We start from the raw sequence: 24,631 nt of genomic DNA, 5'->3' as shown, positions 1-24,631 counted from the left end.
GGAATATTTCTCTTCTGCCTGGCTTCTGGAAAATGGGAGTCATCTTGTCAGCAGGTATTTTAGTTCATGCCGCATCCAACACCTTTGGCTCACAGCGCTATTGTTCAGTGTAAGGACTTGAAACAAACCAGGTGGTCAGGCAGAGTTTTCCAAACTTGGAGCTTATATGAAGAAAACAAATTTATCTAAATAGCAATTTAAAGGAGTTTATTTTAATTTCTTTTAAAATTGTAATTATTTATTTATTTTTTGTCATCAAAATTAGTCCAGCATAACACATTGTATGTAACATGTATACTGTAAATACATAAACTGGCATATGTTTAAAATAAAAGGTTGAAGCCTACACCTTTATAATTTATTAATAATTTGGTCAATAATTTCTCTGTCCAGCATCTTCAGAATTACAATTAAATGAACAAAAATGTTCAAATAAAATGCATGTAAAGAAAAAAAAAATACTAATTGTAAAGGTGTAGGCTTCAACCTTTTATTTTAAATATATGCCAGTATTCCTTATCTTTCATTAAATGTGATTTCTATCGGGTCTGGCGGTCATTACTTATGGTGTAATCTCATCCCACAGATGCTGGAGAATCTGGATTTTTTTTTTTTTATTATACTGAGTTTCTCATCTCAGGCTGATAGTTCAGCTGCTCCTCATCCTTCACCTGTTTTCTTCTTTTTCTCAGAGTCTGTTTGTCTTTTTCATCCCAACTTTGATGTCCAAACTTTTTTTTTCCTTGAGTGTCTCAGAGGAAACGATATTCCGAAAGTCAGTTAGAGCAAGAGCTAGAGCTATGATTTTTGTTTCTCTCTTGCTTTCCTAACCTGGAGGTAAATGTTTAAAACACTAGCTGAAACAGTACACTCTGAGATGTAGCTTTGGATGTTTTTTGATTAAAAAATAATCATTTTTTACCTACCATCTTAACTCCTTTGGAAACGGTAAAAGTGCAGTTAGTTTTCTTCACAGGGCTGCCCAAAAAGTTTCTTTTTAACATGACTGGGAAAAAAATATGCTTCACTATGGTGTAAAGCTAGTAACAAAGAGCTGCACGAAGCCAACAAGAAGTAAGTCTCCAAGTTGATCTTAGAGAAAAATGACAATACAGAAAATTCAAACATGCACTTTGAGGATTATGCCCCAGTAAGCACATGAACAACATGGTCAAGGGCAAGCATAATAATGAATTGATTGTCCTCTGAGAGTGTCATAATGAATGTGAATCAGACTATGCAGAGTGCATTTAACAATCAATATCAGTATGAATTGCCACCACCATCCAAGTGATTGATTATATTCATTTCTATTTAAGCATAATGCAAGGTTAGGTCAATTTTGAATTTCTTCTATGACTTCAGAGGTAAAACAAGCAAGCAAACTACTTTTTAAAAATGCCTCCACTGTTTTCTTGTATTTAAAAAAAATGGGAAAATGAGGAGAAGAAAATTCTTTAAAATTAATTTCCAAAGAGTTGTCAATACTCCTGAAGTGTGGCACATGTGGCGCCTAGCTATGGTGCTGCATTAAGCTTTCATGAAAGTGAAAGTTAATTAGATATGATGACTGAACTCCCGGGATCGTAATTAGCTGAACTGCGTGACTGCTCTCCTGTAATTAAATGTCATTTTCTCTCAGTTCACTGAGCCTGAAAAAAAAAAAGAAGAGGAGGAACGAGAAGAAGAAGAAGGCTACTGCAGAAAATGTCAGTTACAACAGAATCACCTATGCCCTGTGGCCCGATCCCGGACATTTCTGGAACGCGGGCAAGTCAGGATGACAAAAAGTGCTTTTAAGCTTGTTGTCAGTATCTCACAGTAAACCAATAAAAAAATGAGCCTCTGCTAGGTGGTCTCTCTCGCTCTCGCCTAGTTTCATGGCTCACTTTGACATTTGAATTGTGTTTTCAGGGGTACACTGCAGGTACTCAGAGGTCCCAAATGAGTGTAAACACTCAAGGTTAAAGTATGAAGGTGAGAAAGGAGAAGAGGTCGCATCTGCAGGTGAGAATGAAATGCCAGATTCCTATTACGGTGCCGCCCTGGCAGGTGTCATATGCGGATAAACCCCGGACAAGAAAAGGGTGCAGAGAGGGAGGCGAGCGAAGAAGGGAATGGAGTCGGTCCTACAGAGTACACGGCAGGTCCCTCGTCGTGTGTTAGAGGAGAGGAGTCACATCCGCAGGTACCAAACTATTGACTGACATCAGAGGACACACTGTAAGGACAATCACAACAACGCAAGCGCGACCTAAACAACAGGGCTCGTCTATATCATATGCAAGTACAGTGCCTCACACTGTTTTTGTACCCCACGATTTCTGCACTCACAAGTGCAATTTTGTCTTTTTAAGATGCTCTGAAGACAAAACACATTTTATTGTGTGACCTCCTAACCTTCCTTTTAGAAACAAGTTATTTCGCCAAATCCTTGAATTTGATCTACATCACAAGAGAGTTAAATTGTATATGGTTTGAACGTGAAGTAATAATGTCATTTTTCTGTATATCTGTTTCCAAGTGCAATTCAGTGCGTCTCCGAGGACACATTCATGAACACACATGAATGCATGGCTGGTGGCTGTCATTGGCAGGAACACCCACAGGCTATATTTTCTATAATAATCCCTCATTTTACTGTCTATATAGTGCAGTCTCTTTGATGAGATATCATCGACACTGAACGAGACAGTGTGAGTAGGGAACCTAATTACCTCTGCCCGATGGACAGAAAATGATCACTGTGAATGTAATAAGGCTGTTTGCCTGAGAAAACGACTTGGGACTCCCTGTCGCGTTTCGAATTAGAAAAACGACAGGTTAAAAACCCACCTGTGTCTTAAACTCAGACACTAATGTGGAGTCAGTGCACTTCTCAACTTTGCTCTGTTGCTATCTGTAAAATTGTCTGTATCGGTCACGGGCCTGGACCCGCCACAACACTGGTTTGCTTTGATGAAGTTTTGTCCCCTTAAACTTTTTTTCCCCCAACTTCTCGTCTACTTGAGCAGTGATCATTGGCATTCTAATAAACCCATATAACAACTATTATTGACTAGGACTGGGTTGGTGGCGGATTGATGATCTGTTTCTCAGAAGCTTGGACACTATGAACAATCACCTTGAATAAAGATGATATGGTAATGACAAGCAGGGTTGAGTTGCTAGAGCCCTTAATAAGCATGAGTCTCCTGCTCTCACCACCATGCTGATCATACTTGTGCAAACACCACAAAGCATGAAACGTCTGCCCACTACTCCACCACTAACACTTAAAATGACAGAAGAAAAGAGGAAGATCCAAATATGGTCAAAAGTCAAAAACACCGGTAAAAACACAGTGTTTTGCTTATTCTCATTTTCAGTGAAAGTGATTGTGTGAGGGTTTTTTTTTTTTTATGTATTTTCTTAATAGCTTAGTAACACTAGGGTAGGACAGCAACTTCCTTGCAACTTGGATGGGCGATTACCTAATAACTGCTTTAGTTTTTTATTTTTCATTTATTTATTTTTTTGCTGTCAGAGGCTAATTGCAAGTAGTTGCAGCGGCCAGCTAGTTGTCTAAAGGTTGGGGATGCAACACCCTAAAAACTCTGGGTGACCACCTCACATCACAAGGCAATTGCACAAGTTTACCTGAGGTTGCAATTACTGTCTAACTGCAATCACTCTGCTAAATTGACAAAGGTTTGCAAATAATTGCCGTCTAATTTATAAAAGCAGACAGATTGCCAATATGTTGCAATCAATAGGAGTCAGTCTGTGCTGATGACTGCAATTTGTCTGCGATGTATCTCTTTGCAGTAGGGGACTTGCTAGCTGGTTGTATTCTGCTTCTGCTACTATATAAAAGCAAGGTTGCTGAGCCCTTTGTCATTTTTTAGTTAAATTGCATCTATGTCGCTATTTCTGGAGAAATTGCTAGTCAATAATCCGTGAATGTAAGTACTTAAAGTGAATTTCTGCTTAATGCAAATTTGTGTGCACATAACATGGCATCATCGATTGGCAGTTTTCAGTTAACGGCCATCACAAACAAATTGCACGTAAATGCCAACATGACTCCATACACTTGCAACTGATAACAGACTGACTCTATTTTACTGCCATTTAATTGGTGTCTTGATGCACCAAAGTCGCTTTTGAAGATGGCAACAGACTGTGAGTGGCTGCTGACTGACTGACTCGTCTTTGAGGCAACCCCGGGCGCCTGCTTAGTGGGCTGCCCACTGCTTCACTGAGTGAATGGGTCAAATGCAGAGAAAAACAAGTAATTTCCCCATGGGGATCAATAAAGTATCCATTATTATTATTATTATTATTATTATTATTATTATTATTATTTGAAAGGCAACAAGATCCCATGATGATTGCAGACGGTTGCAGTCATTTTGGTGATGCCATGGTCTCCATCCCACTGTTCTGTGAGTCACCAGCAGATATTCAGGACACATCATCAGTTGTGTTGCTCAGTATCATCCAGCGTTTTGGCTTTTTTACTCACAAAACAAGTATGGCTTGTATAGAAGAGCTCTTCTCTCTAATATCAAACAATAGGACAAGATGGTAATAATCATGAACTCTGAAGGTCCTTTCCACAAGATTACTGTTCTATGAGTTGCCAGCACATGCTTAGAACATCTCAATATTACACTACATGCCAAGATTAATGTTAATATTAGTGAGGTTTTGCTTGAAGACCAACAAATATTTTAGGCTATATATTGAAAACTCGGTATTTATGAGTTCCGGTCATAAATAATCTTTGTATGGTACAGATGAGAGTTGTGATATTTAAAAATGTATTACTTATGTGATAATTGGGACTGGCACCATGTGTCCATCCTCCCCTGCCCCCATCAGTAAGTTAAAGGTTTAAGAAAAAGCTAAATACATAAAAAAAAACATACATGGGTTAATCTAATTATTAATTTTCATCGTTTCAATCCATTCCTGGGCTTGGCATTATAAACCAAATTCATGTCTCCATATTTTTACGCAATATGCAATATAAGCTGGTGTGACATGTTCAGTTCAGTGTTGTGTGCAATGATCATGTTAAATTAATGGGAGATATTTTATACTTAGGCCTGGAAATATTCTGACAGTGACACACTTTTCATAGTTTTGGCTCTGCACGGCGTGTCATTAGATTTGAAACGAAATAATTAAGATGCAATTCATTTCAAGCAGCATGTTTGTAATGCCTTTACCACCAAAGCTTGACAAGTGTGCTGTGGCAATTTGGCAAAATCGCGTCCGTACCGATGCACACCAATGTCCATCACATTCCGATTTAGCCACCCAAGCTGGACGGGATCCAGTGATGCTGCGTGATACGAGCCAGTGTGTGAGCGTGTATGTGTAGGTGAGTGTTATTGATCAATGTATGTGTCTATGACACCTTTTAATTATTGTCAGTTACTTTCCAATGTTACATATCTTCAATACAAACACACCAACATGTGATTTGTGTGTTAATACAAATGCCCTTGCACACTGTCCTCACAAAAATTGAGATTTAATGCAATCTAGTTGTTCTCGTTTTCATGTTTGCTGACAATTGAGTCAAAATGTGTTAAAAACAGCAGCAGTTCTGTAAAGATCAGCTACACTTATATTTAAAGTGACTGCAGAATAGAGTAGATCACAGCGTCCATTGCCCAACCTTTGTTAAAACCCTCACTAACTATAATGGTACCAATAAAACTGTCAGATTAATTGTTTGGTTCTTGAAGCTTGAGTGCATTTAATTGATTTATACTTAGACACCAGTATTACAAAATAAAACATATATCTATTAGCTAATTGCTTAACTCCACATGATTATATTTGGAATTATGCCATTTATAATTTGTTTGATGACCCATTATCCACATGAAACAAAGCCCACCCTCCGCTCTTCTATAAACACACCCAAACTTGGGCCTCCAAATTCAAACCAATATTTTTCTAACTTTTAGTTCTCATTAATAAAAATCTCTTTTCCCCTCGTCTGTTCAACAATTTCCTTCCCCTCCCACAATCACCATTATCTCAAATCATTTCACCATTTCTTATTCCATCTTTATTTTGTCCTCATCTTCTCCTCCATCACCATCTGTTGAGGGATGGAGGTTCCTGCATGCTGTCCGTGTGGGGGTAAAAAAAAAAAAATCACTTTGCTGAGGCAAGTCAACCATCAATCTTCCTCTCTGCCATTTCTTCACTATCACCTCCTCAGTGTCTGCTCTCTATCTTTGTCTGTCCATCTCCCCCCTCCTCCCTTTAATACCAAGCAGTCAAGGCTGGACATGTGTGATGGCCCTTCTTCCTCCTGGGTGTCATCCAGCCAGACCAATAACCCTCCTCTTAGCCCTCTCCTTATTACTCTTCTGTCTAGATATGATCTCCAGGAGGCTTCAAGCCATTGTACGTCTCTCGCTCTCTGTCCTTCGATGACCGTCTTTATAAAAAGGATCCGGATAGGAGGTGGCTTAGCTAAAGCCACAGTAGAAATCCTCAACTGATGGTTTCATAAGGGAGAGAAAGGCTATCCTAGCTTAGCTGCCACTTCATGCCTAATGTCCCTAAACCCATTTTTCAGACAAGACTTTCACTGTAGCCCAGATGATGTTGGTTTAACTGTAAGCCAATCAATAATTATGCTGCTTTTCAACTCGTTCGACAGAAACCGATTCAAGATCCATAAAGATAAAATTGTGGATTAGATATAAACCTTGTTAAATACTTAGGGGTCTGAAGGAGGGAGACTGAGGTTATGGCCTCCCATTCAGTGGCTAATGTCCATGTATAGAGCCTGGGGATCACAGAGGGGTTTTAACCTACCCTGTCAGTCTAAATTAATGAGGTAATTAAGGGCTCAGGTGGAATTAGTAGTAGACACCTTAAGTGCCCTCAGGCAGCCAGATAGGCTGGCAGGATATAAAGCTACAGTGTACATGTTGCTAGAGGACAGGCAGCATCACAAAAGGCTGCGGTGACAAAAGAGGGGTCACTAGATAACCGTTGTTTAGTAGGACGTGGGGTAGTCTGCATCGAGTTCTTTTAATTACAGTTAGTTTGGTCATCACAGTTTCATTCCCACTTCAGATCTGTGGTAATCAGGTGAGCATAAGGGAAATTTAGGAGGTTCTGTTAGGAGGTTTAATGTGATTATATTACATGGACTGCTGCAGTCATAAAATCACCCAATTTAAAGCATCCATAAAAGACTCCCCATGGAATAATATTTAGATGATAGAGCCTTAATACCTCCGCGGCTCTGCTGCTCTTCTGTCCTGCTTGGGTGTATTTTTCTCACACATTCAAAACTTGAAAAAATGCAGTCAAAGCCAAAGTCTTTGAGGAGAAATGTTAAGATTTCACTCCTAAAAATAAGCGCCTGCGGATACAGACATTACCTTTGTTTCCACAACAGATGAGCCACCGGACCGTGTTTACAGCACAGCCAGTCAAATTCTCTTTGGTTAGTCGAGCATGCCATGTTATATGCAGATTGTGGAGTTTACCACACAAAGAATTCCCTTGGTGTGAAGCAGCTCTTCCATCAGAAACTTCTCAGTGTCTGCTTCTCCTTCTTTCATTAGTCATAAATTAATCCACTAAATAATGCAAATGTTGTTGGTTTTCTTTTTATTGTTTTGATAAACTAGCACTAACTGCAGTGGCAAATGCTGCACATTGCATTTCCTGGGACTGTTTCACAATAAAAGTGATTTGCCAACTACGTGTATGGCATCAGTGCAAATAGGCATAGGCAAAGTGTTAGCTACGGCGGCCCTGAAAGGTCAATTGTAATTTAAGAAAACACCAGCAAAAACAAAAAAGCTGGAAAAGCAATAGTTAGCATAGTTCTACATATCTACAATAGTTAGGGTTCTACATGCCAGTGGCATAAAAGTATAAACCTGAATGAGTATAGATCACATGTATAGACCTCAGGTTTCTTGGCTTTTCGACCTTTTCCTTTGAAAATTCGCACTCATCATACTGAGCTAGATGTGAAAAAAAAGTCCATTCCTGAGCCATGTGTGTACAGCAAAGGGGTAAAATTGTAATAGATGCTTTACTTTAGCCATGCCATAAATGCAATAGAATTGAAATGTACAAAACCATACATAGTTTATTTCTTTTTTTAAGTTGGGTCATACTCCTCTGTAAACATGGAGAAGCTCTGTGATCATCTGTTTACAACTACACGCCAATAGCGGATGCTGTTCTGTAAAAGCAAAGACAAATGCATTTAATTCCTTTTTTGGCAATAATTTGATCTTTATTTCTGACTTTATAAGAGACTAAAGTGACCTCTATTCTAGACTTTGGTGTTTCAGCCACATTTGCTGAGTACTTCTGAGTTATGAGAAAATCTAAGTCCTCTTCCCTATGATATGTCTACCTTAATACAAGAATATTGCTTTCATCTTGGTTCACCCTGGACTATTTCATGAAGAAAATGGATGGTCCTAAAATTGTGGCCAACTTTTGTGTGGATACATTTTATGAGTTTATACCTTTTTGACTTTTGGGCACTCCCAGGGTCCTCGAGGGTGTTTCAATATTCAAACTCTCACTTGAACTCACACTAGTAAAACTGGACACTCTGTTGTTTCCAAGAAATGAGATATGGGATGAGGCATTACTGTTTGTACTGATATAGGTTAATGTCACATTAAATAGTAAAGACACATTATTTATTCTGTAATTGCTGTGCCAGTTTTTGATTTTCTCTCACTACACTATCCTTTGTGAGAGTGTGGAGTGATGAGAGAAACTCTCCCTCTACAGTAGCTCCAAGTCAGCTGACTCTCCTGCAACATGCAGACACACAAACGCATCAATACTCCAGCAGTATTTTGAAAGTATACTTTAGCCCCATGTTTATGTATACTATGTTACAATTCCATATTTGGCCATGGTTGTCACAATCTGGTCACAAAGCAATCAGACTGTATGTCAGATATGTGACTCTTACAGTACCTCACTGAACATGGGAGGTGCTGGTCTACAGCAGAGTGATTGATGTTTGAAGCGAGCTAATTGGTTAAGAATGCACTGCAAGGTAACACAACATTTTGTGTTAATAGAATCTTAAAAGGGAACAATGTAACTGTTACAGTTAGGTACAGTAAAGTTTAAGTTTTCCCATAATCCAAAGACATGCAATTAGTAGGGTTAGGTTAATTGGTGAATCTAAATTGCCCATAGGTTTGAATGTGAGTGAGAATGGTTGTCTGTCATAACATAAAGTGTACTTTAAAGTGTATGAGCCCTGTGACAGATTGGAGCCTATCCCAGCTACCACAGGTCACCAATGTGTCATGCATTTTATGACTGAGTACAAAAAAAAAGATAAAAGAAAGAGAGTGGATATCCTTGTGGTCCTCTCTGGCTCACAGTTCTGGCTCTAAACACTGCAGCTTCCACCCAGCTGCTCTTCAAAACTTCAGGAACAAATAAACCAATCAGGAAAAAGAAGTTGGATCAAAGAGAGGATGGTCCTAAAGAAAATAAACCAGCTTCTTTCAGCTGGACTTGAGGAGTTGCACCTAGTCGTGCTGTAAGGAAAAACAGTGTTATTCTGAAACAGGAATCATGCTACGATACTGGTGGTCCAAGAATAAAAATATGGATTTGGAAATCAGTATAAAAGATCATTTGTGCTTAAATGTTTTAAACACATTCATTGTAGACTTTCACTAATCTATGAATTGAATCATAGATTCAAAACAAGAAAACTAAAGGATGAAAATAAGTTTGATCATTGTCAGGAAATGCAATTTTGTGGTGTGCTGCTGACCGGTGTACGTAATAATGCTGTGCTCTAAACAGCTGCATATAAGAAGGTTCTTCCTCTTTTTTTTCTTCATTACAAAATATGTTTTGTAACACTGATAGTTTGAACATTTTTAACATTTAAGGAAAACAAGGGGCAAATTTGACTGGATTAATGTGTTTACCACTGTCTCTCTGTGTCCATAAGTGTCTTCTATACCTCCAAAATGTTAGTAAGTGTTGTTAAATTACATACAGATGTTATTTTCAGAGAAGTTTTAACCAAAACAAGAAGATCTACTCTACTCCATCTCAAAGGAGCTCTACTGGATTCAAATCTGGTGACTGTGAACTCCTTGTCACGTTCAAGAATCCAGTTTGAGATGATCTGAGCTTTGTGACATGATGCGTTACCCTGCAGGAAGTCAATGGGTGCACTGTGATAATAAAGAGGTGTCCATGGTCAGCAACAAAGCTTACACACAGGTTGTGGGATTTTAAGGAATAGTCTTAAGACCATGAAAAACAAAGGCAACTTCACTTATTTAAGTTTGTGAAGACATTTCACCTCTCATCCGAGAGACTTCCTCAGTACTTCAGTGGATATCTGGATATAAGAACTTTAATGTAATTGTTTCTGCAATGAAAAATGCCCATGGTGCATAATGCTACATAAAGTCAGTATTTAAATATGGATAGCTCTAGGCAGAATCTCTTGTGAGAGCTTCAAATGCAGTGCAATATGTTTATCATCAAACATTACCATAACCTCAGGCTACAAGGCTACAGTGTGGATCAGCAAAGTCAACGGATCATAAACCATCTAAGATGCATTATGAAAGTTCTTTAATTTATTTTTTCTTTAAGCAAGTGTGTACTTTTAAATATTTTTTAAATACTTTTTAAATAAAATGCATCTCTAGCACAAGCACTAGATATAGATCCCACTCTCTCCAGTAATGTCAGGTCATTTGAGTTTTGTAGTGAGTTCAGTGATTTTGCCACTTGAGTGAATCTGTCAATTCATTTCATTAGTTTAGAAAACATTAATTAATAAAAAAGATAAAGCACAAAGTGCCCTTTTAGAAAAAAAAAGTTGTGATGAAATGTGAATAACAGTAAAATGCAATGATTTGCAATTAAGCTGCATGGCCCCTCTGCTGTTTAGTCCAGAGGATGCAACATGCATGTTTTCCATAAAGAATTTCACATTTTGATTTAAAATGAACCATTTTGCCTCGGTTCATTTTAAATGAGCTTTTGCCCAGGGAAGGCAGCATCATGTTCACATATGGCTTCTTCTTAACCTGCAGTTTTAAATGGCACAGCAAACTGTGTTCACATTCAGCCCTGATTACTGTAATCTTTTGACTCTTTTGAAGGTGTTATGTACTGGAGACAATGAGAAATTCAAAGTCTTCACAATATTACACTGACTAACATAATTCTGGAATTGTTCCACAAATTATACACTAAATGGAGTTTTGTTTTTTTATATCACTGACCTCTGTGCATCTTTATTTCTGAGAAACTGCCTCTCTAAGAAGCTCTTTTTATACTCAGTTGTGCTGCTGACCTGTTGCCAGTGAACCTAATTAGATGTTCCTTCAGCTGTTTCTTTGTAATTTGTTACTTTTCCAGTCTTTTGTTGCCTCTTTTGCTTTGAGTTTTTAAATGTTCTGTTGGGAATCAAATGCCCCAACTACACAGTGTCCAAACTGTTTTCAAATTAGGCTGATACTTCATTGTTAAAACACAGATCAGTATTGTAAATATCATTATGGTATTTCTGCATTTGATACGTTCAGTGAAAACAAACAACCTCCTGTTACCAAACTCTATATTAGTTTCAATTTTACAACGACTTGTGTAAACGTGACCCTAAAAAATTTTGTTTTAGAAACACTCTGAACAGAAAACACCCCAAGGCGACAGTAAACGCAATAAATACAAAAATGTGATAAGAGTTATGAAAACTTTTCCCATACCTCCTTTGCTAAACTGGACCAAAACTAACACCAAGCAATAAATCACAGCAATTGCCAACAAATAATTTGATAATAGTCAATGTTACTGTATGAAAGAGGCGATGAAGCCCTGCATGTCCTTCCCACACCTGCAGGTTCACTTCGCATCCTTTAAAAAGCTTTGAATAAACTATACTGGCAGCTTACAGGTCCATTAAATCAGCTGAGATTGTGGCGGACAGCAGAGGGGAGAGGTATTACATTTGTATTATTGGTCAAATATTGCTGGCCTGTGAAGGAAAAAGGTGATATCCAGTATGGGTCGGGCAAATGGAGAAATGGATGGGGGTCGGGGTGGGGGGTCACAGCTATGTCCTTTCTGATAAGTGAGTTTTCACTTGCCTTCAGCCCCCTCCCCACTATAATAAGAGCTGACACCGATTTGTGACATATGACTGTATCTCTGATTGCCTGAGGTGTGATAGCATTCTGATGGCTCGCTCAGCTTGTGATGGAGGGATACCAGAGCAAGCGATGGAAAAATGGAGGTGTTTGCAGCTCAGATGTAACAGTCTACATGATACTATATCTGTCACAGATTCGGAGGCTGCGTGTGTCTGCTGGAGGGGTTTGGATTGGGGAATGTGTGCTGCTAGCTTGTAGACATTATGGATAACATATGGGAGAAATGGATGGGAAAGGGTCAATGTTTTTACACCGCAATTTGCTGGCTGCTGGTACTATTCAATCTATGCAGGGCAACTTCCACCAACTGTGTTCACCCACCACCACCACACAACCCAGGTACTCCCCCTAAAGAAACCCCCCTTTTGGTTCCAAGGATCCAAACTTTCTCATCACTATTAGTGAAAAACTTTGAACTTAAATACAAGCGCGCTTATGCTCACAGGTGTACACACGGGTGCTCACACACACAAACGACACCCTTTTTGGCTCCTACCTCAAAGCACACTGTGCGCTGTTGATCTTACGTGCTGCACAATAATATTCGATATTTAGTATTTACTATTATATTCACATAGATCATCGCGATGATGTTGTTTATTATATTGCTCTCTTTTTTTTGCTTGTTTTCTCTTTTTTCTTTCTCAACAGGTGATTGATATATGTATTTTTTGTCTGTTTGTTTTTTTTGTTGTTTTCTTTTTGCCCTTTATCACCGTTCCTCTTCCCCGCTGTTTTTCTTTCCCTCTTTCTTTCTCCCTTTTCTTTCCCCCAGTCATGTCTGTCCCGTGTTTAGCAAGTGAAAATAAAATAAAATAAACAATAAAAGCAAAGGTGAATCAAATAGACCAACACGGCAAGGCTGGGATGGTCCATTTGGTAAAGTAAATCCGTTGGGTATCTTTCTTTGCCTTTAGACAATAATTCTGATGGCAAAAGAACCAAACGGGACAGGCGAAAAAAACAAAAAACAAAAACAAATTTTGAACATCCTGGCAGAGTGTGTCCTTAAAAGAAATTGAGAAAACTGGGCAAGTGGAAGGCTAAAGAATAAGTAACAGGTCTGAAAATGTCTATAGCAGCTGAAAGCCATGTCCTATAAGAAGTAAGCCAGCATACCCTGACACAAAACCTGCTGCCCTTTATTCCATCTTGTGTTTTTGAAGCTGCACCAGAAATGGCCTCAGTGGTAGCGTTGCTAGCAAGAAGCTATTCTTAAGAAAGGGAAACGGGGAGAAAAGGCTGAGGAATCTTAATGTCAATATAAATGGGTGAGGTCAGGCAGAAGGTACAACAGTGGGTTTCCAGAGCTATCTGTAATACACGGTGGAGGCTGTCATGGTTTGTGTCTGCCTTTCAACCTCTGGTATTGGGGGTCGTCACAAAATTGATGGAATTATGAATGCAGAAAATTATACTACCAATGCAAAAAAAACATACCTGCATTTAAAACACACACACACGGACTCTATAAGTTATGGACTGGCCTCCCCAGAGCCCAGACATCAACATTATTGAAAAAGGATGGGATCATCTTAACAGAAACCAGAACAAAAGGCAGCCAGTATCCAAAGAAGAGCTTTGCTTGTCCTTCACAAAGCCAGAAGAACTATTCCTGAAGACTAATTGTGGCATTGACTATGAGAGTTCAGGCTGTGTTGAAGAGCAAAGATCGAATAAAGAATAAAGATTGTCATACAAAAGCTGCTGATTGAGAACTATTGATTTTGACTTTGTGATGCAGTAAATATGGGTGCAAATTGTAGGCTTTTGTTGTTCGCCCTGTTGAAACCACTTGTAATATACTTAACACAAATTCGACTACAAAGATTTGTTTAGTAAACTCATTTGAACATTTAGAGATAAATATGAAGTGAAAAAAGTTTTTGATAACAAGTTTATTTTGGTTAAAAATGATACTTAATCGGGATTAAGTATACTTAATCAACATTGTAATACAATGTCAATAACAATGTCATAATAAAATACTGTGCTATTTAGAATTCCTAAATATTATTCCCCGCATGCCCATATGTTGTCAATACTAGAAGGAATAGCATACTAACAAGAACATAATTATTGTCACCTTGGCCTTTCAGCTGAATCTGTTGATATTGAAGGTGAGATCAGAGATCAACTGTGACATGATATTTCAAATTCTTATGGTACTTTCTATAAGTTGACAATAAATTAGAATCTTTTTTAGGCTTTTTCAACCAATAAATCATTAAGTTGACCTTTAAGACCTTTATGGATGTAAACCAAAGTTTAATGAACTGTCAACATGACTCACTCTAGACTCCAGAGTCTAGACTCTAAAAACAACTTCCGTGGCAGAGTTAATAAATCACTACATGTACTTCCCATTTTCCTATCAAAATACCAAGAAATAAGAACATATTACTGTTTTAATTTATCCCTTTTTTGGTCCAAACTGTGAGGTGAGCAAAAAGCATCCTCACTGCTAAGACTCCACTCAGTTGTGTCCTGTAGTGGGACAGCTCTGTATTCAGTGTTGTACAATAAGTTTAAGTCCCACTTGGCACACAGCAGGAAGATCACCATGAGAAGCATTGCATTTTTAGTGCTTTTTCATGGCAGCAAAATTTGATGGCAATGTTGCTTTTTCTCCTAATATCTCTGTGGACTGCAGCCAGAGTCATGGTTTGCCAAAGCTCAACAGTCATGGCCAGAGATAGTGACACTATGCATGCATTGAATGCAGATTGGCTTAAAGTTTGTCAAGAACAGGGATAGAGCATCGAGATTAGAGTTCACAACAAAGAGGAAGCAGTTCAAGAAAAGGGCACAGACAATGCATACAGTGGACAGCTTTGTTTTTACCAGTCTCTTTCAACTCTATACAAAGTCTCTGTGTTTGATTACTTCTGTCTCCTCCACTGCTGGGACTAAACTAAAGGACAACAACAGCACCAATGGGAACAAGGGAAGTCCATGTTATAAATTCTTGAGACTGCTCAAAGGTGACAACGGACAGCTACAACAAACAGATCTCTTGTCGTTGCAGGGAACTTAAACTGTGCTCTTATGTTACCAGCCCACTGAAAGGGTGTTAAGTGGCATTTCCACTACATACCAATATCTCAGTGGTTCTCAAACCTTTTTGTGACATGATTCACTTCAGAAGTCAAAAACAGCTTGCACTTCCTTAGACAATGTTTAAATTTATTTTAATCAGTCAGAAAAATCCAGGATGAATTGTGTGTAAATGAACATCAGTATAGTAGTTTCACTTTATATTTTGTCACCTTGATATCCACACCCCACCTTCAGTTGTTCAGCATCCCACATTTTCAGAAACACTGCAGTAGGCAGTGATCACCTCATTTAGCCGTGGTCGTTCTGCCCTGCTGAACACAAGATTACAGAGTTTAGAACAGCCACAAAAGTCCGCATTAGGAGATTGGATGGCTTGCAGAGACACAGGCCATCCTATTTTCAACTGTGACACATGAGTTTGAAACCCATCTTCTGGACTTTAGTCTCTACTGCTTTTACTCACTGTTTACTCTCGTTTTCACATGCTACATTGTTAAGATTATGCACCAAAAGCTCTTGGTCATGCTTTCACATCATAAAATACTTGGAAAGCTCTGTTTGCTAACTTAGGACATTTGCCACTGGAGATTTTTCACATGGCCACCAGCAATCTCCTACATAATCTGGATTAATGCTGTTGTATCACTAAGTACAATGAATGATAATGGTCTTTTGGGCTTGCTGGTAAGTGCAGAAGGTGACCTACCGGCAATGCAATTGATAACAACTGAAAAGACGCTCACTCATTTTTGTTAGGCCCTGTTGCTACTGCTTTCAGTCTCTTTCCCTCCCAGCCTTTCCTCATTTGACGGCTAGATAGAACAAACCTTTCCCTCACATAACTCTAACTTTCCTTTATATTTGTAGAAATACATTTGCAACTGTGGCTTTTAAGTGTACTTTGAAAGCTACAGGCTGGTCAGAAAACATGAGTAGTAAATACAGAAGCTATCCCCAAGCCAAATATTCTCCAGGTCATTCCCACAAAAATCAGAAACAGGCCCGGAGAGAGTGGAAAAGCCGGTGAAAACCATGGTTATTTTAGAAACACAGATTAATAGGGACTGAGAACTAACACTATGGGCCTTTTTTACATTTCATCAAGCTCCACGTGCTGGCACAAGGCTGACAGGGTGAAAAAAAATCAAAAAACCACACTGGGTGCATGCAAACAGGAGGGTTTGCCCAGTCCTTTTTGTTCATAGCAGAGCATATAGAAAGAAAGTGCAAGTTATACGTGTATAAGTTATTCAAACCTTTAGGATGAAAAAGTTTCAATTTCCTTTCAGACTTGCAGTCAACTGCTCAAAAGGCAGAGCAGAAGTTTCACATTGTGGTTTCACAGATCAATGGCTTTTCCTTTGCCAGTGTCTCCAGCATGATAAAACAGCCCTCTCTCTGTATGCGCTCCGAGTCTGAGCTACATCTAATGTGCCTGGCTAAGAAGGTCACAAAGTTTAAATAACAAACAAAAAATGTGTTTCCATTTGTTGTTGTTTTTTAAATTCTCAATCAATAAATTCAGGGTTCAAGAACGTACAAATGCAAGAGTGATATAGAAGACTGACATCTAATTCATGTATTTATGAAGAGGGGAAAATGGGGTAGGTGTATTTTTTCTCCTCAACCTTAGATCCTCAGCTGGGGGCCTGGGAGTTTTACAGGCTCTGCACAGTATCTTACCTGATCCCTCCTGGGACCACTTTGGACTTCACTTTCCTCATCTGCTCCAGTTGTTCCCTCAGCCCCTGGTACTTCAGTTTTCTCATACTCCTTCTTTCTGATGTGACTGTCAGCTGGGATTGTCACACCTATCATAACTGCTGCCTTCTGCTCCTTGTCAACCACCACCATGAATGGTTGGTTGGCCAGCAGCTGCTTATCTGTCTGGAACTTAAAGTCCCACAGGAGCCTAGCTGTACTTTTGCCAACCCCTTATGGAGGTGTCTCACATGAGGACTTGGGGAGTTTTAATCCATACCTTGGCTATGGCTTTCAGTGAATACTGTCCCAGCTTGCATTTTACATCCTGTTACAATTTGCTGAATTTTCTCCGGAGCATTTTTACCGCAACTTGGGTATTTTTTGCTGCCTCTGTGAATCTGATGCTTAGGGCCTGTTCTTGCGCCTCTGTGCTGTCCCTCAGGCAGGTCTTCTTTAGCCAGTGGTCAGATTTCTTGATGACATCTACTTCTTGTATCTGTTGGTCATACATTCCATGTAGGGGCATGGTCTTCCACAACTTTTTTTCCCCTTCCTCTTCCTCATCACAGTCTGTCTTCTGCTGCCTGAGGCACTATTGCAGCAGTTCATCTCAGGGGACCATCTTCCTAATGTATTTGTGGATGCTCCTTGTTTCATCCTGGATCATGGCTCTGAGACGCACTAATCCTCACCCTCCCTCTTATCATTACTTATACAGTCTGAGGGGGTACATAGGTATATGTACACATATGTATGTATATATGGTTTTTTCCTCTGTACACCATTTATATTTTAAATGAGAAAGTATATGCCGACTTTCAGCTCGTATTAAAGGGTTGTTTTTTTTGTTTTTTTAAAGTTTTCACATAAACCTTTTATTAATTGCAGCCATTTCTATCCATGTCCCTTATTTTCAGAGGCTATATATAGTTTGTAAGAACAAATGTACCTGACCAGAAAACAATAGTCTTTATTTTATACAGGAACATGCTCATTTATCACTTTGTCTAACCTTTTCGTGTTTCTTCGCAATCCTAAAAGGTGTTTTCTAGAATATCTTGAACTGCAGAGCAGGCAAAGAACCTATTTTATGTAATAACTTCATGTAATTCCTTTTCATTAACCTCAAACTCTGATAAAGCTCTAAAACTTTGAGCTGATAATGTTTGCAGCTAATGATCTTGGACTGAATAATGTGAAGTCCTCTGGCTGAGAAGTCGATGCTGCTTCCTGACCTTAGAACCTGTAATGAAATGCATCTTCATCCTAATGTGAAAAGGATTACTACCCAATGCAGTTTTATGAAAATAAAACTGCATTGGGAAGTTCACCTGCGATGTATTCTTTATTATTGGGGAGAAAGGAAAGAAAAGGTAATGGTCCTATTGGGCCACAGGTGCTGCCAGACATGTCAGACATATCTAGGACTCTTTAGTTTATCAACATGAGACGGTGTTGTGTCTGTTTTTGATGTGTTGTTTATTTCCCCAAAGCGTCTAACTTGTCAGTTTGAAAACAACATTTATAGAAAATCTCTAAGAAAATGTGAATTAATGTTTAAGATGGTCCAACACCATTTCTCAGATCGTGGAGATAAGCTTTTGATGGCGCTAATACTTCAGGACACGGTGCAGTTCAGAGTATTTACAATAGTGTGTATATTGTGAGATAAAAGACTTTACAATATGGATATGTACTTGGCTTCAGTGGGGAGGGGAAAACCCTTTTACAGGAAGAGATCTCTTATAAACCATGTTACAGCCTTATTCTAATATGAAAGTATATAATAAAGGTTCATTTTCACCTGAAAATTCGACACACACTACCCCATAATGACAAAGTGAAAAACGTTTGCTTAAACTTATTGCAATATTATTAAAAATGAAAAACAACATAAAATGTAAGTAAATATTCGCAGCCTTTTTCATGACTCGGGTACATCCTGTTTCCACCAAACATCTGAGAGATGTTTTACAACTTGATTGGACCCCACCTGTGGTGAAGTTGGTTAGACATGATTTGGAAAGGCACAAACCCGTCTATAAAAGATCCCATAGTGCATGTCAGAGCACAAACAAAGGCTCTAAATCCAAGGAATTGTAGACCTCTGAGACAAGAGTGTATCAAGGCAGAGATCCGTGGAAGGTCCCAATTAGCACAGTAGTCTCATCAGTAAATGGAAAAAGTTTGGAACCACCAGGACTCTTCACTGAGTTGGCCAGCTGGCCAATCTGATTTTATTTTTCTTTCAAGTCTTTCTTCATATCAACTTTGATTTACATTTCAAAATATTCAGCATCCCTGTTATTTTAGCCCCAATTGTCACCATGTTCTGGCTTCCTCCTTGGACCTCAGAGACTCTTAATCTCCATTTGGACTCTGCTTTTTTGCCTTACAGGCTTACATTACAGGCTTCTCTCTTACGACGTTGTCACAGTCTCTGCACTTCAACTCCAGGCAAAAGTATTTCCTTATAAAGAAAAAAAAATGGTATTTCTATATGCAGATAGTATGTAGTTTGCAGACAGCAGACACAAACCCCTTGATTTACACTGAGTCAGATTGACTAACATATGCTCGCCAATAAGAACAAAATTGTAAATCTGACATGATTTTGTGGGCAAACTCATTTTTTGTTCAGGAGGAAAACATTTCCGAGCGCATATTAGTAAAACAGGTTCATTGTTAAGAAGCCTTGGTGTTTGTTGAGATGCGACATTGCAAACCTAAGCCATGCTGTCATGTTCTTTTTAGAAGAGGCTTTCTCCTGGTAACTCCTTTGAACAAGCCATACTTGTTCAGTCTTTTTGGAATTGCACTGCGATGAACTTTAACATTTAACATGCTAACTGAGGTCTGTAGAGTCTCAGGCGTAGCTCTTAGGTTTTTTACAGTTTCTCTTAGAATTGCACAATCCGACCTTTCTGACTGTAGCATTATCTTAACATACACCTGAATCTTCCAGACCAACTGCCAAAGCCTCTGCTTTTATAGAGGTGCTCAGACATGCTGTTGATCACTAAATTATGTGCACTTAATTAGCAGCACCTGGCTGCTACTTACCATCTTATTCATGTGGAAGCAGTTAGGGTGGACTTGTGTGTATTTAGTTTTTGCCTTGAGGTCATTTTTGTTGTGATTTGATGTATGGCTGTTCAATATAACGATATATATCGCATGACGATATAAAAACATCTATGTTTCATTTTCCTCTATCGTTTGTTTCGTGGTGTCGCAAAATAAACTGTTTGCGGCCATATTTTTTCATGGTTTTGATGGTCACTGTAGTGGCTATATTAATTTCTTAAAGTTCTCTCTTTCTCTTATATTTAATATAACCACACTACGGACAAACACGCGTCTGTTTTTCGTTGTCGTTAGCAACAATGATGGTAACACCATCACGTGTCCGCTTGTTTATGTACCACGTAAACCTTTCACAATAAAGCTCAAGATCCTGTTGAGACTTTTCAAAATAAACTGAATCACGTGAAAGAGCAGATTATTTACGGATGAGAAGTAAAAAAGAGCCGCCAGGTGCTAAAAAATAAACCTTAGACTCAAACGTCAGAACAGGCTTTTCCCGGCAGCACGCCGTGTAATAAATACTCACAAAGAAAACGGCGGCCGTTACAACTTATGTCTAAAAATGTATCGTTTCATGCATCGGTTAAAACACTCGACTCCAGCTACATGACGCGCAGCTGGAAACACTTCCCACAAGTCGAGCTGCCCGAGATTCACATAATTTACAGAAAATGTTAGTTTGGTCCCGCCTTCACTGTTGTGATTGGTGTGGGGGTAGGGACAGGCTTAGGGCGTCGGGGGGTTCCCCGGAGGCATCTTCCTTGGGGGGCTCAACCCGGGGTAGCGGTCATGTCCGGTTAGGGGCTCTGTTGGCTCTCCGGTGACTGTTTCCTCGCGGCTGCGTGCAGCGGGGCTAGGGGAGGGTCTGTGCTGACGGACGTGGGTTACTGACCTGGTAGCCTGGCTGCCCCTGGGTGGGTCCGGGATGGGCGTGAGGTTCTGGGGGCGCTCCGTCTCTGGGCTGGGACCCGGACCGGGCCTCGGGGGCTTGGGTCCTGGTTGGTGTGTTGCCGGGGTTGTGGGCGGGTGGGTGCATGGGGGCCCAGCCCTGGAGCAGGGTGCCGCCGGTGCGTCGAGCCACCTGGGGGCTCTTCAACTGGTGGGGGAGATTGTCACATCTTGCAGGAGCTTTCCTCTCCTCAGGAGCTGCCTCTGCAGGAGGGGGAGATACAGGAGAGGTGGAGGAAGATCTCAGCCTGGGTGTTTATTGTCTTATGTAGTCTGGAAGATGAGTGGATGGTGGGGTGGGTGCAGTTTTCTCTGTGGTGGGGTTGGGTGGACTGTCCCGGGCTCTGTGGGGCCGGGCGGCGCTGCTGCACTGGGCCCGGTCTGGATGGGCCTGGGCCCCCTTTCCCTGGCGGGTCGCGGAGTATGGGGGTGCCTACTGGGGTCAGCGGGGGAGCTGGCCCCAGGGAGGGGTCACTTGCCCCTCCCTTCCTTCCCTCCCCATCTCCAGCTGCCTCCCTCTTCCCGCTCCACCACAACCACCCACACATGCAGGGCCTTGGAGTAGGGGTATGTCACCAGGGTGCAGAGGAGGCTACCCCCCCCCCCGTCCCCTTCTGGCTGCCTCTGCCTCAATTTTATCCCACAACTTAGACATTCACATTACTCACACTCTCATTACACATACATATAGGATCTTGGGTGTGGGCACGATACACGGAGTCCAAAGTACCATCAGGGTGTACACCCCACCCCTGGCATCGTTGCCCACCTCTCAATTTTAAATACACGTAGACATTGAGGGTTAGCAGGAGGGACCATGCGCTTACCTGCTGCTCTCTGGCAGGTAGCTCCAAGCACTCCTGGGTTTTAAATGCACCTTAGAACACACATGCATCAACATTACAATGAACGGGTGGAGGGAGGTTCGGAGTCTTCTCTCACCCCCGTTCTCTGCGACCTGCTGGAGCAGGGGGGCTAGGACTAGGAGGAGGAGTTGGCCGTCCGACTGCGGTCTGGAGTGTGGAGCCTTCCTGCTGCTGCGGAGTCGGGGCGGTCTGCCTCCCCCCACCGCAGGGAAAAGGGAAACACCACCTGGGTCTGGGTGCAGTTCCCCCCTCCAGGGGCGGGGGCACCTAGACCCGGTTTGTAGAGTACGCTTGGGGAGTGTGATCGTGTGTACGACGTCTCTTTATGTCTGTCTCCACGTTGGTTGAGTGTGGAGTAAGTGCATATGAGAGCATGAGGGTGGGAATGGATGTTTGTATCTGTGTGTGCCTGTATGTCTGTGTCTATATGTCAGGTTGGGTGTCAGGCGCCATCTCTCTGGGGACATCTCAGGCCCTCCAAGGTTTGGAGGCCTATCTCCCCCTACCACCACTTCCCCTGCCAGTGGCGGACTCCCTCAGACATCGGTGCGTTGGTGGTTCTTTGTGTCCGGGGATGGGCGTCCAGGTACACACCGGCTCACTCCTTGGCGGCCGCTTATCGGGGCCTGGAGCCTGGGGCTCGCTCGGGCCACTTCGGAGGTGGGGTGCCCCCGGCCTCTCGGCCTGGGGCTCGGTCACTCAGGCACGGCTGGCTGCCGGCGGAGCTCACGGGCGCGTCACTGCAACTCCCCCTGGCTTCTGCTCCGCGGCTGCTGAGTGAGCCCTCATCTGGGACTCTCCTCTGCTCTTTCTGGGACAGTGGCGCAGCTGCCCCTCTGTTGGTCTTCCTTGGTCTCTTGTGTTCTGGGGGCCTCTGGATGTCTGGAGTTTTGATCTCCTCCACACCTGCTTCACGCCCTGGAGGACGGGGCTGTGGCCCCCCCCACACCCTCTAGCAGATTATTACATGAAGGAACCTTTTAAAAAAACAAAAAACAAGCGCGTCCATGCTCACAGGTGTACACACGGGTGATCACACCCACAAACTACACCCTTTTTGGCTCCTACCTCAAAGCACACTGTGTTCTGTTGATCTTATGTGCTGCACAATAATGTTTAATATTTAGTATTTACTGTCATATTCCCATATATCATTGTGATGTTGTTTATTCTATTACTCTTGTTCTCTTCTGCTTGCTTTCTTTTTTCTTTCTCAGCAGGTGATCCAGGTGATTGATATATGCATTTTTTTTCTCTGCCCGTTCTGTTTGTTTTTGTCTTTTGCCCTTCTCCCCCGTCCCTCTTCTCAGCTGTTTCTCTTTCCCTCTTTTTTTCTCCCCTTCTTTCCCCCAGTCAAGTCTGTCCCGTATTCAGTAAGTGAAAATAAAATAAACAATAAAAGGTGAATCAAATGGACCATTACGGCAAGGCTGGGATGGTCAGTTTGGTAAAGTAAATCCGTTGGGCATCTTTCTTTGCCTTTAGACAACAATTCTGATGGCAAAAGAGCCAAACGGGACAGGCAAAAAAAAAAAGAAAAAAAAAAAAAAAAAGAAAGTTACATTTTTGTGATTTATATCGTTATCGGACGATAGAATTCTTATATCGGGATATGAGATTTTGGTCATATCGCACAGCCCTAATTTGATGCTATGTAAGAGAAATTGAAATGACACAAAGACATGTTGTCTATTACTTTTATCAGTACATTAATGTTTCAGTGTTAGCTGAGCACAAAAAATGCACACTTTTTTCCTTTTAATTTTAAGAATCTCCATTTGATAAACAAACTTAAAAAAAAAAAAAAAAACAGCCACAAAAAGAAAAAGATGTTAAATTCCAAGTCCTCAAAGAGAAGCACCACTCATCAGTAGGGATGGGTATTGATAAGATTTTCACGATTCCGATTCCATTTTCGATTCTGTTTAACGATTCGATTCTTTATCGATTCTCTTATCGATTCTCTTTAAAAAAGGAGAACACTAAGGTCGATTAGCTTAGAACTTTGTTTTATATCTTCTCTTTGAACAAGATAGAAATTTAGGAGTAACATGGCCTTACAAACCCAACAGTGAGATCTTAAGAGATCCACAGCCTACGGCTCTTCAATGGGGTGTCAAAGGGGCCCCAGGAAAAAAAATTGTAAATGTAAAATAATAAAATAAATATTCTTCTGTAGCAATAAAAAAGTATAACATAAATTATTCTGTAGCAATTACACAAGAATATCCAGTAATGTCCCTGCCTACAATTAAGGACATTCACTTACTGAAAATCGAGGGCATCTGCTGTGGCAAATGGGTGCAAGCCTTTGACCACAAACTTAGTCACTGCTCGGTGACATTCGTCTATCCTGGCCTGAAAGGAGACGCTACCGGTAGACTGCAGCGAGAACTGCCAGCATCTGAGCCAGACTCTGTCTCTCTCATCACGGTCACCTAAATGCACAGTAATGGCAGGTTTTGTAATAAGGCAGATCGCACTAACATAATATGCACTGTTAGTTGATTATTTACCTGCCGCATTAATGGGAGAGGACGTGCAAACGTTACCACTGCTGCTGGGTTGAGATTCACGAGTCCGGAGCGGAATTAAAAACACGACATTCATTTAAGGTCATCGCGTGTTTTGTGAGCACATGCTTTTGCATATTCGTAGTGTTTCCTCCCTTAAATTAAATATCTACTTTGCAAGTATTGCAAGTTGCCCTGTTGTCATCCGTTCTCGTAAAGTATAACCAAACTTTTGAGCGTTTGA

General features: G+C 40.7%; 2 long non-coding RNA genes across 3 annotated transcripts in view; one reads left to right on the top strand and one right to left on the bottom strand.

Moving 5' to 3' along the window:
• LOC143413154 (uncharacterized) overlaps positions 1-1,776 on the top strand; it is a 30,148-nt gene extending 28,372 nt beyond the window's left edge. Inside the window, exon 3 of the long non-coding RNA XR_013093746.1 lies at positions 1,643-1,776. This is a non-coding gene — a long non-coding RNA (uncharacterized LOC143413154). The remainder of the gene's footprint in view (positions 1-1,642) is intronic.
• The window catches only part of LOC143413303 (uncharacterized), a 76,114-nt gene that overhangs the window by 34,790 nt on the left and 16,693 nt on the right, over positions 1-24,631 (bottom strand). Inside the window, exon 4 of one of the 2 annotated variants that reach the window (XR_013093932.1) lies at positions 15,414-15,580. The exons of the other annotated variant lie outside the window; for it this stretch is intronic. This is a non-coding gene — a long non-coding RNA (uncharacterized LOC143413303). Of the gene's footprint in view, positions 1-15,413; positions 15,581-24,631 lie in introns of those variants that run through there. 2 annotated transcript variants of the gene reach the window in all.

The sequence above is a fragment of the Maylandia zebra genome, linkage group LG17 (genome assembly GCF_041146795.1).
Source record: "Maylandia zebra isolate NMK-2024a linkage group LG17, Mzebra_GT3a, whole genome shotgun sequence".
NCBI lineage: Eukaryota > Metazoa > Chordata > Actinopteri > Cichliformes > Cichlidae > Maylandia > Maylandia zebra.
The sequence above is the reverse complement of the archived record's forward strand: the minus strand, read 5'-3'. Positions and strand labels throughout refer to the sequence as shown.